We start from the raw sequence: 15595 nt of genomic DNA on the forward strand, positions 1-15595 counted from the left end.
TGATCTCCTTGTAAAGTCCTTCGAGATCTGCTCTATCCTGGCTCAGAGCCCTATTGTGCTAGGCAGATAGTAGGAGACAGCCCTGCCCCCACAGAGCATATAGTCTAGACAGACCAAGGGAGGGAAAAGAGGCACAGAGGGGAAATGACTTGCCTGAGCTCAGTGGCAGAACCAGGAATAGAACTTGGGTCTTCTGGCTCCCCCCACTCTGCTTCCAATACATCATGGAGCCTTGGCTGGACAAGAGTTGGGCCAATGCCCACATACAAGGAGAGGGGAGAAACCGAGCCCCTCTCCTCGACGTTCACCAACCTGCATACACATATCATTGACAGAGGTACTTATGTTACCAGGAGGCAGACGACTCCTGGCCAAAGCCATGGAATGGGGGAAGCTCCCGTTTGTTTGGAGCTGAGAATGTGTGAAGCTGTTGCCCTGTGTGTGTCACACCATATGACATTCCTCTGTGGAGTGACTTTGCTAGGAGACTGTGCATTTCCTGCACCGTTGCATCACGCCAAAGCCAGCTGCTTGTGTCATGCTGCCACGGGCAATGTGTGTGGGCTACCCATCCCCTGCCCTTCCCCTGTGTTTTCCTTGTTAATTGCAATGTCTCAATCAGCCTAACAAGCTGTTTACTACGGCTGTCGGGGACACAGCTGCTCGCTGAGTCCAGTCCGTCATGAAAGAAAGCTCCTAGAGTTTGTGAGATGACGTACAGAAGCGAACAATGCCTTTGGAGTTCTGGTCCCCATGCGGGAAATCCAAGGACAGCTTCGTAGCATGGAAGTCACCCCAACCAGGGGAGATTCGCAGCGTGAAAGGAATTGCACAGGTCTGAGTGGGTACAGCTAAGAGTAGTGGGATGAATGGGGAAGCAATGTCCACAAAGACATGCTCCCAGCAAGATCAGATGGGCTGAGGACAGGTGTCTGAAACCATCCCAGAACACTCAGCCTCCCACCCACCCCAGATTCAGATCCCCACTTGGCTCAGCACCCCGGTGCATCTTCTCAAGGCAACTAACAGAACGCCATGGCCATTCAGCTCTCTGCACCTCTGGCAGGTGAGCTAACGCCCCCAAGACCCTACCTGCTCTGCATGGACAGCAGCGATCCCCTGGCACTGAGACAAGGCGAGGTTTCCCCTCTACTTCTTGCCCACAGTTGTCATTCCTCACGCCACCGAGAGAGAGACAGACAGAGACAGACACCCCAGTCCCGGAGGGAGGCATGCTGCTAGGGCTGGATGGAAGGCCATTATGGATGGGCCCCCTGTGATCCATTAAGCTGCAAACCAATACACCTGTGACTCCTTGAACTCTGTAGACTTTCTAGGCTGTGCCCCCTTCACTGTGGCCACAGACCCTTCTGCCGTGGGTGGGGAAGGGGAGACATGAGTCAAGAACCCCAGAAGGCAACCTTCAGCGTCCCCCCAACTCGTTTTGCCCCATCCCTGGGTTTTTCCAGTCGGAGGGGAACACTCAGGCCGAACCCCTTGGAACATACACCAGACGGATGGATAGGTTTTCAGAAGATAAAGGAGAACCCTGCAGATAGATCCCACTCCTCCAGGGGAAACTCATCTGTGTCGTCCGAAGATTCTGCAAGGCCCCCGTAGCCTGGCCACTGGAAGGGATCTCGCAACGCGCACCAGGCAGCTCCAGGCCGAGGAGCATCAGGGTTCAACCAAACCACACAAGCGATGGAGCGTCTCAAACCCTCCGGAGCGACCCTGAACCTGCGGAGCATCGCAGCCGGCGGGGAGAGCCAGCCTTGTCTGGAGTGTAAAAAAAGCACTTAATGCCTTACAGAGTTCAGAGCCGGGGACAATATTACAGGCCTCAAACCACAGCATTGCATACAAATGGGAACAATGTGTAGGCAAGTCGCTAGGGGGAACATTCGTTGGTTTAGCAAGTTAAAGCGAAGCTGTGGCTTGAAGGCAGAACTTTCCGACAGCCGTGGAGGGGATTGAGACAGCCAGTTCCCATTAAAGTGCGTGGGAGTGATGGGTCTGCGTTCCCCTCGGTGGGGTGGGAAAGTTCAACCTAGGTGAGCAGCAAGTGAGGGCTGGAATCCCAGCTCCCACAGGGAGGGAGGCTGGGGCAGTGGATCTGGTGCGAAACTGGGGAGGCCTAGTTTCAAGTCCCTGCAACGCCACAGATGCCCTGGGTGAATCACTTAGGCCTAGATCCTCCAAGGGGTTTAGGTGCCTATCTCCCACTGGAATCATTTTGATTTGATACATGTTGGTAGGTGCCTCAGTCCCTTGGGGGAGCCAGGCCTTCGTCTCTCTAAGCCTACACTCACGGCGGCGTGTAGCATACATGCAGCTACACGCTGCAGTGAAACCCCCGGGCAGCTCTATGGCCCTGCTGCCAGAATCTTTCCCAGGCTGCCTCCCGCATGCCCCCATTTCACTGCAGCTGGGAGGCGGCAGGACTCCACACTGTGTCGATGTGGGGGGCGCCGCTTGGGCCTGTCGAGAGCCCATGTAGGGGTCCACACACCTGGGGTTCAGGGCACCCTATTCTATTCTACCCACCTAAGACGTGCATCGCCATCTACGTTGCTGCTGATGCCCAGGCGAGCTGGGCGTGCGGCGTGTACACCCTCTGCGTCCTTCCAGCGTGAGATACGACTTGCTTACCTTCCGGGGGTGTGGAAGATGAACTCACTAACGTTTACAAGGCCCCCCAGACACTACACAGACGGGGACAAGGTAAGATCTCTTGGCCCATTTGCTCCAAATAAGAACAGGCTGCAACAGATGCTAGCACTGTGAGCGCAATAGGAGACCCGGAAAACTGGAACGGTGCCAGGGAATTCACCATGCTCTATGCCTGCCCGTTCCCAGATTCCAATAGATCCTTTCCTTCCTGAGTGTGGCGGGGGGGACAGTCTACCAAAACATCCTTCGTCTGCTTCCACTTTTAAACCCTAAGCTCCAAAATCCGCCGCTGGGAGCACAAATCAGGGTCTCTCTCGGTACACGAGAAGTCAAAGCCCAATAAGTGGTTTCCTAAACTCAAACTATTTCACAAGCATGATACAATGACACTGGAGGGAGGTGGAAGCTAGGAGGGACCAAGCTCCTGGGTACATTCTTGAAAGGGCTCAAAACCCACGTGGGAGGGCGGATTCGACAACTACGCTACAAAGAAAAGCTGAGTGAGTGGTCACTCAAAGCCTGGGGAAAGCACCTTGTTCCAAAGAACCTGGGCTCTTCCCCCTCTCCCACCACCTCTGCCCGGTGCAGATTGTTCCCTGTGCATGATGTTCTCCGGCGCTTTGTCCCATAATAAACGACTTCTTGAGGGAAGCTTCAGCCATTACCCTTTAGAACTGATGCCACAGCCCCTTTAGGAAAAGATGCCCTGCTTTCTGCAGAGCATAGATAAGTAAAGTCTCTTGATAAAGCATTAGATTATCAGAATGGTGGTGCCCTTGGGCCCCTCACCCTGGATATAAGAGACGCCCACACCATAACTTGGTGGATAGGCTGCTTACCTGGGAGCTGGAAGTCCCTAGTCCAAATTAGGCAAACCAGAGACTTTAACACAGGTCTTCCACAGCCTGGAGAAGTGCCCTAACCACTAGGTCATTCTGTTCCAAGAAGGAACAAAAACAAAGGTCAAAACCTCAACACTGCTTTTTGCAAAACACTCTGTGGGCACCAGAGTTGAAGCACCTCAGTGAGGGGATGTGTCCAGGCGTGGCGGGGAGGGAGGGAAGAGAATGATATTTCTGTGTCTGGCTGTACTTTTGTGCAGCACCTAACACAATGAGGCCCCAATCCTGACTGCAGCCTTCGTATGCTACCATAATACAAATTGTCAGTTGGCATCTACCCATATGAATGCAGCTAACCAATGGCTCAGCTTACTGGTCATCTCAACAGTGCTCAAAGGCTAAGTGGGTCCTAGAGATGGACACTCTGAGGAATTCAGGCATCATCTTCTGCATGGACTAAATTCATACACCCAAGGGTACTGTGGGGAGGGTGGAAAGCAAATATATTAAAGCACTAATCAAAGCCGCTTCCTGGCATGCTCCATGGGGTTATTTTCCAAGGTGAGTTTAGGGACTTGGGCCCAGATCCTCAAAAGTATTTAGGCATCTCTGAGCAGGGCTTAATTTGTACTGAAAGAGATGCCGGGGCTCAAACAATTTTTCTTTTTTTACATTCATAAGGATGCAGCAAACCCAGAAGTGCCGGGGCTATGAATTGCCAGCCCAGAGGTGCCAGGACTCAGCCCTGGCAAACTCTGGCACAAATTGAGCCCTGCCTTTGAGGTTATAGGCTCTGGGGCCTGATTCTCAAGTCCATTGAGTTCAATGGGCAGCCTCAGACTTTATTCAGTGGATTTGAAATCAGGGCCCTAGGCAGGGTTTTAGACTCTCTTATAAATATAAGACACTCACTCACGTTTATCCTAGCTATGGACCAAACCCAAATCCCGGATCTAGACAGACCTGAACATTGGGGTGTCGGAAACTGGAATCCAAATGTGTTTCAGTTTGGTCTAGTCTCTATTTACACAGAAATTTACTTGAGGATTTGTGCGTACAAAAGCCATTTGCCAAACTCTGCAAAGACAGAGGAAGAGACAGAAGAGGAAGACAGAAAGTGTTTTGCATAAATATAATTCAATAGCTAACCAGGTTTTCTTACCTTGAACTTCCACCAATGCAGAATCCAAGCTCCTTGGAGAAATAACTTCTTCCTCTGCCTGCAAGATGGGACCTTCAACCGGGCAGCTAGCACCTTGGCACCAGATCCCTGGCACCTAGCATCAGATCCATCACTAAATCCAAGACAGATGGGCCATGTGCCTTTTTTCTGCTTTCATTCATGATGTTCCTGAAGAGCAGAAACTGGAGGAAAACTAGCCGCCTTACAGTGAGGAGGAAAAAATTCACCTCTGTGCACAGAGAGGCAGTGTGAGGTCTACGCAGTTCTGCAGTGAGGGTTGCCAAGTGTTCAAAAATTATTACCCCATTCCTCCCACCCCACCTATGAGATTATCTTAAAAAGAATTAGGTTTTTAAAAAGACATTGTAGGGTCTTTTTCTTTGCCTTCTGGATTCTGATCCTTTAGGGTGCACTCAAGTCAGGTTTTCAAGCTTTTTCTCTGAACCCATGAGGGTGAGAAACTTACTTTATTTTTTAAATGAACAATGTGATCCCAGGACTCCAGGAACTGGGGCTTTAAGACAACCACCAAATAATGTGCAGAGTTGGCACCATGGGAAGCCCCACTTACAACCGCCAAAGCCCTCAGCACAGGGATGAAGAGAATTTCCTACCAAGTTCTATGCTAGAGACTCTGTAGAAGAAATTCTCATTTACACCAATGTAAATCTGCAGTAACCCCACTGCCCTCAGTAGAAATATTCTGGATACAGTTAGGTGTAAGAGAGCAGATTTTGGCTTCCTTCCTCAGACAGGCTCTTGGCGGGAGCAGGAAATGAGTCTTCCTCCACGACTTTGCTCCTACATGCTTACATTTGTCATTGGTCCTACTGAAGCCGTGGGCCTAAGTCTCGTGTTCTACATTTACAACACTACATCACATGTAAATAAGATCATATTCAAGTCCATGAGCAGATCCATCTTTGTGGGCCAGAGAATGCGTGTCAGTAACACACATCTAGGCCCGGATCCGTATCTCCTATGGAAAGAAGAAAAATCTGCAAATTGCAGAAGGGTTCTGGTTGTGAAGACACAATGCAAGGTGTGAACCTTATTTTTCCCCACCTCTAGGAAGCTGCTGGTTCCCCTTAACACGAGGAGCACTCTAGGAACGACAGTTGAGTCAGGTTGCTTTTTGTTTTTAAACTGAAGTTCAATGTGGTTTCAGGTTTTGACAGCTGCCCCCCATGCCATTGCCAGTATTCATGGTTTTACAGCCACATTTTCCTATTTTAAAGCTCCCATTTGCCTCTCCCCCGTTGCCCGGCGAAAGACCCACGGAAAGAGTGCCTTGTTCCAGTTTAGCTATGTCTACACTACAGCAGCCCAGCTGTGCCCCTGTAATGCTGTACCATAGACACTTCCTACATGGACAGAAGGGGCTTCTCCGTCAAGGTAGTTAATCCACCTCTCTGAAAGGTGGTAGCTAGGTTGATGATCAATTGATGATTCCTTGGTCTGTTCATTCCCACTGGGGCACCTGGCACTGGCTGCTGTCGGAAGACGGGACACTGGGCTAGATGGACCTTTGGTCTGACCCAGTCTGGCCTTTCTTAGGTTCTTATGATGGAAGAATTCTTCTGTTTAGGTCCATCTAACTCCAGTGCTCAGGGTGTGAAATTTTTCACTGCCCTCAGCAACTCATCCAATGCATACGCCTAGATGAGGCCTACAGAGCTTATGCTGGCCTAGCCTGCTAGTATAGACACAGCCTGCTGCAACACACGTGTTTGTCGGTGCAAGGATTCCACCTCCCTGAACGACAGAAGCCCTCTTCCATCCACATAGCTGTGTCTACACTGGGTTTTCAGAAGTAGCTCTGCACTTTACATTCACGCCTTCCCTTAATCCAAATTAACTTTCAAAAGTAAATAAGCCTTAAAGCACATTTATACAGAGTTAAGCGTATCCCCAACAGGGATTGTACGGATACAGCTATTTTCATTTTAAAAACCTCACACCCCAGTACAAAACCTGTGTCATGGCCAGGCCTTGGGGCGGCGTCCATGGGAAATGTACAGGAGCATACAGGGCTGTGAAAGAATTTTGGGGATCATGAAAAAATAAACGTGATCCCTGTTTCAGGCTCCCAAATTGTTCTTTGCTTGTATGTTGGGGTAGCCTCTGACTGGCAAAGAGCTCCAGCCAGGGACCACCGCAGGGATTTCTGGATGTAGAAGGCAACATAAGGAGTCTGGTTTTCTGGACACGTCAAACACACGCCGATCAACATGTCCTGGGATCAGGGTAGTTTGAAAGGTTGGGGGCGGGGGGGAATCCAAGGGAAGGAAAATGTAGGGTTTCACTTTCCTCCTCACAGCAAAACCCTGAGCTTGTTCTTGAAGTTGGCTTTTTAATTGCCATGTTAAAGAGAAACCCTGGGGATCTACTGCCAATTAATCTCAGGATGGGGGCCCAGTAAACAATGCCCCCTCCCCCTTTGCAGGGAGAAAATTAATTTTCAGCAAGCAAGGGGGCGGGGGGAGAGAGGGAGGATCAAATTAATGAACTGAGAAATTTTCCCTCTCCACTTTAAACCTAGCAGAAAAATAACCAGCAAATAACATGCTTGGAGTCAAAGGGGGAGGGGAGGGTCCCTCTGTGCCCGTTTGTAACGAGAGCCGGTGGCTCTTGGTCTTAAGGGCAGACTGGTGAGCTCGGGTCCCCTTGAAATAGTCTCTGACAATTACAACTACAGATTTTAAACGATTTTGTTTTACCCGTTTGTATTTTATTCTTAGCAGCTCTATGGGCCGGTCCTTGAGAGATCAAAGCAAACCGCTGGGCATTTCCAAGGGGAAATAAAGGGGAATCGCTGGGGAAAGAGTCCAAAAGATACATACGGATGTTCTCCGGGAGTCCCTAGTCCGGCAAAGACTGAGCTACGCGTTTAACGAGAGGCGTGGGGGGGGGGGTTGGTTTTGTGGCCCCGTCTAGACTCGGAAAACGAGGCCAATTTCGTACCTGCCCCCGTGCGAACTGACACGTCTTTAAACTTCACTCCGCCCAGTCGCCCGGGGAGAATCCAGCACCTGCCTGAAGCTTGGCAGACGCTCGGAAACTTAACGCGGGGGGCGTTTCCAGGGAGCTCCCGCGCCCTGCTTTGCCCAGCTGCCCCCTTCCCAAACCCTTGAGATGTCGCTTAATACCCGAACAATAGCCAGGAAACCCGGCGCAGGGACTCTGGCCTCTGGGTCGGGTTTCCACCCCCGCCTCCCCTGCTCAGGAGAGATTGAGACATGGGGGAGGGGGGGGGGGGATTCGTACTCGGAGATGGGGGGGGTGTCTCCTTAGAACAAACACCCCAGCTTGGAACTGATCCCCCGATTTTAAAAGGCAACCCCCCCCCCGCCAAGCGCTGCCTCAGTGCACGGGCAACAGAGCCCCCCCGCCAGCCTTTCCCACTCATCAGACTCCCCCCCCCCCGGGTAATTACGCCGGTAGGAGACGGGCACGTCGGCTGCCCAGACTGGGCTGCTTTTACTATTAATTAGTATTAATTATGATTAGCAGCTCGGCGCCCTTTACCGAGACGAGCTCAACCCGCGTGTGAACACGGGCAGCCGCTGGGAGCCAGGGCCGCCTCGTGGGAGATCAGCGCTGGGCCGCGCTTCTGTTTCTCTGCGGCCCTACCAAAACAAGACGCCGGGCCCAGCCGGCCCCCACCCCGGCTCTGCCTCCCCCCGTCTCCAAGCTGCCGGAGGTAAGTGGAGGCAGAACCGCGCCCTTAACCCTTTCCTAGCCGCCCCCGCCTATTAACCCTTCGATCGCCGGCACCCTAAAAAGCCAGGCGTTTCGTTTTGCCCCCTTCCCCGGCGTGTGGGTTTTGTTTTTTTTTTAAATAGATACTAATCCTCAAAAGGGCTGGAGGCGCCTCGTTCAAAGGCAGGCACCTCAATACCTCGGGGGCCATTTTTAAAACTGAGTATTTGTCCTGCGTTGCGTTTTGAACCATCCCTTGCAAGATGCCAGGGAGTTGGTCGGCCAGCCTAGGGGAGGGTAAAGGGGGACCTTTGGCCCGTTTGATGTCAGTGTGGATGCTTACACACGAGCTGCTTCCTTTAAGGGGAGGGGGGACCCCATGTCAGGCTCTTCTGCCAGCTGGTTCGGGCTGTTAGCCCCGAGCTGGGCTTGACACCGCCAGAAAAGGAGGTTTTATTATTTTTTCGCCCCCCCCCGCCCCGCCCCAGCACACTAAACGGAGAGCCAAACTGGGAACGCTTTGCACAGGGGCCGGGAGTTTTAGGGTTAAACTTTGCCCGCTTGAGAGCGCGGCTGGATTTCCCCCGCCGTTAGGACGAGCTCTGGGGAAGGTCCCTCTGGAGCAGGGCATCGCCCCAGGCCAGGGGGAGGGCGAGGGCGAGGTCTGTGGTGTCTGGTTGGAACGGGATCTATTCGCGTTTACACACGCAAGCTGCCGTCTCGGGTCGGGTGATCCCAGCCAAGCCTCTGTAATATTTTAAAAAGTCCCAAGTCGTCTTCAGAAGAAAAGCTGGATTGAACTCCAGGGTCTGGGGCAAGGGGGGGTTAAGGCAGCGTGCGTAACCCAGCCAGGAGGTCTTTGGGGGGCAGGAGGAAAAGGGCGGGAGGAACCCGCTTTAGCTCTGCCCTGGGAGTTCGAGCCCCCCTTGCTCCCCAAAAAGCCCCTCTCATAATTTGCGTTTGGTGGCCAGTATTTTAAACGGGTCCCTTAAGGCGCGACAGAGCAAGCTAAAGCGATCTGCTATTTGAAGCCAGACGTGTCAAGAAGTCTTTGTTTTACGCCGTATCCTCTTTGTTCCGCAAGAACCCCGGGGTTTTCCCACTGACTTGAAAGGGGAACGCTGGGGGGGAGGCGTTTAAAATGAAAGAATCTGAATCAATTTCTATTTAGAGACACCCCTTCTTGTAGCTCGATTTGCCTCTGTAATGCGGAGCAGGTCCTAAGAAGGAGGAGCGGGGAAGCAATTAGACATCACGGCAAAATCTGGACAAAAACCAACAGGATTTTTAAAGCGTCGTTTTCAGTGCAAAACAAAAAAGCAAGCTTCTAAACGCTTCCCGTTTGTTGAGCTGCTACCGTTCAGAGGAGAAGGGAACCGATTTAGGAGTTTAATCGTTCTCAACGACCACGGCTTAAAAAGAGCCAGTTCCCTCCGTTTCCAGGGGCCGGGGTTTCAAACCCTCCGCGCCCCGCCTTGGGATTCGATCCCAGCGGGTGCCGAGCGCTTTAAACCATCTGCCCCCTTCGGGCGCCTCGCAGGGACGGGAGAGCTGGGGGGAGCTGCCAAACTTTGCCCTTCACCTGCCGTTTCTCCCCTGCCTTGTGATCAGGGCAGAGCCCCCCGGGGTTTCTATTTTGATTTCTCCCTCACTTAATGTCCCCCAGCGCTGAGCCCCGCCGTTGGCTTTCCCCACGCACGGTCTGAATATCCCGCACCTGCGAGTCATTTCCCGAAATGGCCAGGCGACCTACTGCTCAAATTCCCCAGTGGGAGCATCTGCCCCTCAATTGCATGCTCCCCTCCTCCGTCTCCCTCCTCTTTAACCCCCCACCCCCCCTTCTCTTCGCTTATTAACCGAGACATTTTCAACGGCTGCAAATTGCTCGCAATTACCCCAATTGAAAGGGGGTGGCGGGGCGGGGGGAGCCTGAACTTAGCAGCCTCGGTCCAAAATTACCATAATTGCCCCTTCATTTCAGAGGAGCCGGCGACTGTCTTCAAACAGCAGCGGGGTTTGTTTGTGCAGATGTTAAGGGAGAGGGGGGAGGTCTAGACCCCTTCTTCCCCACGGGTCTCCTGAACCAGAAAACCCCAAACCACCACCAAGATCTGGGTGCTCGCGTTGCTGGGCCCGGGTCGGCCGCTGGTTTGGCGGCTCTGTAGTTACGCCGCGGTGCGTTTCCCTCTCCTGCCCGCCGGGTTTCGCTGCTCCTGGACCAACGCGCGGCGAAACAAACGGGTTTTTCGCGTCCTCGCTCCCTCCTAAGGCGAAAGAGAGAAAGCGGCTTCGGGAGCCGCTTTCCCCCGGGGCCGGGGGACCAGGATCGAAGTTTCTACAGCGGCAGCGGCCGGCGCTTTAAACAGACGCGGTGTCTAAGCGCTTGAATCCAGTCATAACCCCCCCATCGCCTTGTCCTAACAAACCCACTGAGCCGCCCCAGAGAAACCAGCCCGGACCAAGAGGTTGCAATCGACTTGCTCCTTCACCGCACACCCCGCTCTGGGTTTTTAATGACCTGACTCGCGCTGGGATGTCCGGGAATCTCCGCTCCGAGCCCAGTTCTGATCTGTTGATGTGCACGGCTATATCTTCCCCTGCGGGCGGGGGGGGGGGTTAAAGAAGTAAATGGTGTTATCATGCAAAGGCTTTGACAGGTGCGAAAAGGGGGGTTTCCTGTAAGTAGGAGAGGCTGGCTAATTGGCAACTCCACGCAGGTGGGCTTGTCAAGGCGTTTGGTAAAGGACGCCGGGGTGGGCTCGAGCTACATCTTTGGCTGTTAATAAAATATGTCTCCATGCTGGACCGCATTTCCCCCTGTCGCTACAGGGCCTGGGGGATAGAGCATTGCTCCGGTCGCTCGGCCCGCTTTGCCCCAGGGGTGCGGGGCTGGCTTGGCAAAGCGGGCCGGGACCCGAACCGAGAAAGCCAGCTTCCACTGCTCCATCTGTGCGCGTCTTCATGGTAGCGGAGGCTGCGCAGGGCGCCGGCTTAGGAAACTTATTGGGGTTTATTTTTCGGGGGTGGACGAACCAACGAAATCCTCCTCCCCCCTCCCCCCCAGCGCAGCTAATCCTTGATCTAACCGCTTAGCAGCGCGACCAATTCGTGCATTCCCGCTTATATTTTTGCCTGATCATTTGCAGGCAGATATTAGGACGAACCAGAGGCCGGCGGCTTCCAGGGTCTTTGTGCGGCTTTCCCAGCAACAGGAGCAAATAAATCCGTGCCACTGGGGTCGTACCTGGGGAGGAGGCTGTGACTAGGACAGTGTTTCATCATCCCCCCCCCCATCCCTCACGTCCAGGGTTTGGAGTGTCTGTCAGATTCTTTCCTCCCACCCCTGTTTTTGCCAACACTCCCTTTCAGATATGACAGGTTTCAGAGTAACAGCCGTGTCAGTCTGTATCCGCAAAAAGAAAAGGAGTATTTGTGGCACCTTAGAGACTAACCAATTTATTTGAGCATAAGCTTTCCTGAGCTACAGCCCACTTCATCCGATGCATTCAGTGCATTCATTCAAATATGTTCTCCCTAGTAGGGGAACCCCACAGACATTACAGCACCCAGTTCCAGCAACCGCATGTCTCCGGGAACCCCCCCCCCCCAACCAATCCAGACATGAAAGTTGTCTAAACTATCGGGAATCGACAGAAGGTAGAATTCAGCTGACAATCAAATTCCTTCCTTTGGTTTAAGAGGGACTCTTCTAAGTAGACCTGGCCCTCAAAATGTAGTGGGGGGCGGGGGGGGAGGGTCAGGCATTTTTGCAAACTTTAGAATCAATGAAATACGCCCCTTGAAAAGGCCAGTGACATCAGCGTTAAAACCAACTCGCACCTCCTCTGTCTGCATCCCGAAGCTGGCCTGGGAACAACAATGTGAAACTGACCAGAAAGTGACCCTGGAGTCACGTGAAATTTACCCGTCTGTTCGCGCTGGGAGGAATGAAAAGCTGTGTTGGTTGATACAGCACCGAGCACCATGGGGCCCTGGTCCACCACCCGGGCTCGTAGTCGCGATGGTAATAATAATCCATAATGGTGAACGGTAATACAGGGGCCATTACCTTGGGCACTTATGCACATCCGTGCAGCGTGGTTTAAAAGCTACCAAATGGGTGTGGGTCGCATTTTACATCCGTTTTGAGCTGGTGCAGACGTACAGGAGGCCAGATTAAACGATCTCCTCTGGCCTTAACCTGTACACACGACCCCGCAGGGTGCAGAACCAATGCGAATCGGGGCCCCGGCCTTTTACCGGCTTCTCCTTTTACCTAGGAAGTTCTCAGCCGCACAGGTAAAGACATCCGCATTTGTAGCCTGCGGTTTTGTTTCTCGGCTTGTCTCCCACTGCTGTGCAATGCCGGGGCTGACGCCACTTCGTGATCCGGGTTAGTTTAAAACAAGGAAGGATTGCATGAGCGTGGGACGCTAAAAAGAGGGGTAGCCAAAGCTCAGCCTCCCCGGGCATCGATCTGCGTCGTAAAGGCAGGATTTTTACATCTACCTGTCTCCATACACCCCATCTATCCGTCCATCTCCATACACCCCATTATCCGTCCATTCACCCCATTATCCGTCCATACACCCCATCTATCCGTCCATCTCCATACACCCCATTATCCGTCCATACACCCCATCTATCCGTCCATCTCCATACACCCCATTATCCGTCCATTCACCCCATTATCCGTCCATACACCCCATCTATCCGTCCATCTCCATACACCCCATTATCCGTCCATACACCCCATCTATCTGTCCATCTCCATTCACCCCATTATCCGTCCATTCACCCCATTATCCGTCCATTCACCCCATTATCCGTCCATCTCCATACACCACATTATCCGTCCATACACCCCATCTATCCGTCCATCTCCATACACCCCATTATCCGTCCATTCACCCCATTATCCGTCCATACACCCCATCTATCCGTCCATCTCCATTCACCCCATTATCCGTCCATTCACCCCATTATCCGTCCATCTCCATACACCCCATCTATCCGTCCATACACCCCATCTATCCGTCCATCTCCATACACCCCATCTATCCGTCCATACACCCCATCTATCCGTCCATCTCCATACACCCCATTATCCGTCCATACACCCCATCTATCCGTCCATCTCCATTCACCCCATTATCCGTCCATTCACCCCATCTATCCGTCCATCTCCATACACCCCATCTATCCGTCCATACACCCCATCTATCCGTCCATCTCCATACACCCCATTATCCGTCCATACACCCCATTATCCGTCCATACACCCCATCTATCCGTCCATCTCCATACACCCCATTATCCGTCCATTCACCCCATTATCCGTCCATACACCCCATCTATCCGTCCATCTCCATTCACCCCATTATCCGTCCATTCACCCCATCTATCCGTCCATCTCCATACACCCCATCTATCCGTCTATCTCGTGCAGATCATGCCTTCAAGATACATATGAAATCGATAGTGTCTTTGTGTGCGTCTGAGCTGCTTGAGTCAAAGATTCTCCTTCGTTCATAGAAATACTTGGAGCCCTTGTTAATGTGGCCTCGCTCGGAAATTGCGGAGACCAAGAGGAATGAAAGAGAAATCGAAACCGAGCCCGGGGGATAAAGGTTCTTTTTATTCCCAGAGACTATAACAAAGCGGGGTGGCGGGGGGGGGGGGGATCTAATGACCTGGGCGAGATTTAATGGGCGCTAATTACACCCCAGCGATAATTTGGAGGTGTTTACACCGACCCTTGAATGGTGAAGGGAGCAGAGCCCTAGGTCAGCCTCCCCCTCAAAGGACAGCTGGCAAAATCGCGCCCCTCCCCCCACTTATCCTGCTGGGAGATTCCCTCCAACTGGATGCGGGGTCGCACCCACAGCTTCAGCCGCCGCCACTCCCCTTTCCACAGCAGGACCCTCGGAGCGGAGATACCCCCCCCCCCACTCCCCGCCCCAGCGGAAGGCTCGATCCTGCGCCTTGAAAGGGCGCCCAGGGCCCGCAGCTGCTCCGAGTGCCGCCGCGGTCAATCCGGAGCCACTGGACGGGGGGGTTACTCCGGATTTACACCTCAGAGCAAAATCTGGTCCCGCCTAATAATGCGGCGGGATCCTGTTCCTGGAATTCTTAAAAGCCGCCAGAGGTAGGTATGATTAGTATTATTAATAAGTGTGATGATTATTTTCCTCTCTCGGAAATAATGTCCCGGTATTTCCTCCTCCGCACCAGCCTGACGATTGAGCTAATTTTTGCGGGTGCCCAGCGGCGGGCTACGAGCCTCTCTGAAAATGGGGCCTTACAGATGTTGGACCCTGAAGCCCGAGTCTCCAGCACCCTCCCCTCATCCCCAGCTGCGCAAAGTACTTGGGATCTGGTAGCATGTCACCTCCAAGATGCAAGGCTGGTCCTGACTGGCCAGGGCTCTTTTGTGATGTTGGCAACCCGGACATTTGATGGGTATGGGAAAGCCAGCAAGAGACGATGGGGGGGGGTGTGCTTCTTAAACAATTATATTTGAAAGGAGGTATCCATTTCTCTTCACAGGAGATTAACTTTAAAAAAGTAAGCCCGGCTCCTGTAACCTGGAAACCAAAGGGACTTTTGGCCATTAACTAACCTGGAAGCAACATCAGGGCCTAGAATTCCTGTTGCCTTTTGTTTGCCTGGGGGAGGGAGTCACTCCTTTCATGGGAGAAAGCTTCCCCTGCATCCGATGAAGTGAGCTGTAGCTCGCCAAAGCTTATGCTCAAATCAATGTGTTTGTCTCTAAGGTGCCCCAAGTCCTCCTTTTCTCCTTGGAGAAAGGCTTCCCTTTGCCCTGTACTCCTCGGCACAGCTGGAGAGCTAAATAATAAACCAGTAATAACCCCCCAACCGGAATTTTCTCATAGCATAAAACACAAATGCACTTCGCTTGCATTGTCCGCATCGGAAATTCTAGCCCTGCCCTAGGTCCCTCAAAAAGCTTCCCAGGAGCTTTGGATCGGGCCCCTAGGGAAATAAAACGCTCATTCTGCGCCCCCCGAGCTTGTTCAGCCTGGAGCTCAGTGGTCCCTGATTCTACTTCGCAGATCTCGGTCCCTTGCTGCCTACATTTTACTACCAGTAGTAAAGTCAAGCGCCCGCGCAAACATCCTCAGCCAGCAGGCCCTTGTCCCAAGCAATCAGAACAAAAATCCAAGCAAGTATT

This window comes from Lepidochelys olivacea, assembly GCF_965140295.1.
Source record: "Lepidochelys olivacea isolate rLepOli2 genome assembly, chromosome: 27".
Lineage (NCBI taxonomy): Eukaryota > Metazoa > Chordata > Testudines > Cheloniidae > Lepidochelys > Lepidochelys olivacea.